This window comes from Octopus bimaculoides, chromosome 20 (assembly GCF_001194135.2).
Source record: "Octopus bimaculoides isolate UCB-OBI-ISO-001 chromosome 20, ASM119413v2, whole genome shotgun sequence".
NCBI lineage: Eukaryota > Metazoa > Mollusca > Cephalopoda > Octopoda > Octopodidae > Octopus > Octopus bimaculoides.
This window is the reverse complement of record NC_069000.1, coordinates 9,504,551-9,506,842: the sequence shown is the minus strand read 5'-3', so window position 1 is coordinate 9,506,842 and position 2,292 is coordinate 9,504,551.

Here is a 2,292-nt window from a genome sequence, read left to right as displayed (position 1 = left end):
ATATACATATGTGCAAAGATATGTATATATATATATATATATGCATACACACATCAGTATGTAAGACCTGTTAAGTATATTAAAGTATATTTACTTAGTGTAAATGTTATCTGATATAGAACTCAATCCATTGGGTAGAGTAGATATTATATCAAATGCTGCTTGTTTACTCTGACGGTTGCAAACAGTTCAGCTATGGGTTGAACTTTGTGTAGGTTGTTAACTTTTGATGTCGTTGTCGTTGTCGTTGTCATCATCGTCATCATCATCATCATCATCATCATCATCATTTAACATCTATTTTTCCTGATTGCATGTTTTCGAATATTCAAGAGGAGTTCGTAAGGCAGAGAAAACTGTGCCAAGCTCCAATGTCAATGTGTACTTTGGCCCAGTTTCTATGGCTGGATGCTCTTCCTAATGCAAATAACTTTACAGAGCATACTTGGTACCTTTTTTGTGGCACTGGCACCAATGAGGTCACACAAACACATGCACACAGACACAGGCACACATGCACTCCCACACACAATACACACACACACACACATATATATATATAAAGGGAGAAAGAGAGGAAGATAGGGAGTAACACAATTGAGAAAGAGAAAGAAAAGACAAAGAGGGAGGAAAAGATAGACAGAGAGAGTGGGCGTTCTTTTCAATGATATTGTATCAGTGTGGTCAACCCATTGAAATTTAATTACAATTCAAGGTGTTATTGATTCAGCCATTGTTTCTGAAAGTATCTCTTCCTCTTTCCATTATTCTTCTCTCATTATCTATATATATAAAAATGAGAATGTCTGTCTGTCTGTCTGTGTGAATCCCTAAAACTCGAGAACTACGCAACCAATTTCATTCATAACAGATGAGCATTATTTGTAATTCAACGGTACAACGGTGTAAGACTACCCTTTCAGATATACTTACATTGGGATTTCTGCAATGTGGTGCATAAATTGTCAAGTAAATGAGACGCATCGTTGCCTCCACTGATTCACTTGCAAAGTGTTGAGTAAAATTATTTCGTTGCAGACCTCCTTTGGGTCTTTTTATTATCACTGCGACACACATAGTCCCCAGTTGGTAACATTGATTTCAAGGCCCTCCTAGATGAGAGACTGGCATTCCACTTAATGTCTATGTTCCATGCTGGCATGGATTGGAGAGTTATTAATGTAGAAATATGGTATCGTAGCTACTAACAGTTGAGGGTTGCGTAGTCTAGACAGCGTTTTTAGATTTCATTATTCTCTTTAACCCGGGCAAAGCCGGGTATTTCTGCTAGTATATATATATATATAAGCATATTTGTTAATATTCTTTTACTTGTTTCAGTCATTTGACTGCGGCCATGCTGGAGCACCGCCTTTAATCGAGCAAATCGACCCCCGGACTTATTCTTTGTAAGCCTAGTACTTATTCTATCGGTTTCTTTTGTTGAACCGCTAAGTGACGGGGACATAAAGACACCAGCATCGTTTGTCAAGCAATGCTAGGGGGACAAACACAGACACACAAACACACACACATATACATATATATATATATATATATACATATATACGACGGGCTTCTTTCAGTTTCTGTCTACCAAATCCACTCACAAGGCTTTGGTTGGCCCGAGGCTATAGTAGAAAACTCTTGCCCAAGGTGCCCCGCAGTGGGACTGAACCTGGAACCATGTGGCTGGTAAGCAAGCTACTTACCACACAGCCACTCCTACTGAAGAATAACATCTTGAATTGTAATTAAATTTCAATGAGTTGACCACATAGATACAATATCATTGAAATGAAACCTCTCTCTCTTACTCCTTCATTTTTTCTTCTTCCTCTTTTTTCTTATATTTCCCATCCTTCTTCCTAAAATTGACATCTTGAAGGGTTATTTATTCACTGCCTTCTATTCTCTTCCTCTCCTCCCTTCCTTATTCACAAACATGTCAATATGTAGAGGAGTAGGGGCCGAAACCGGAGGTGGTTCCTCCTGATGATGTCTTCAGCTAACTGGATCCTAATCCACCAAGGGAAGGTATGTCAGAAGAAAGTAATTCAACAACGTGGGTCGATGAACCATAAGACGTGTGGCCAGAACCTCCTGGAAAATAACCATAGCGAGGGACATTCCACAGTTGAATTAGAACAGTCACAAACAGTGAAAGAAGACATGCACCCAACACCAGAGCTGAAGACACCTCCGAAAGGGGGTGGCCCCGCCACGTCAAAACGGTAGAGGAGTAGGGGCCGAAACCGGACGTGGTTCCTCCTGATGATGTCTTCAGCTAAC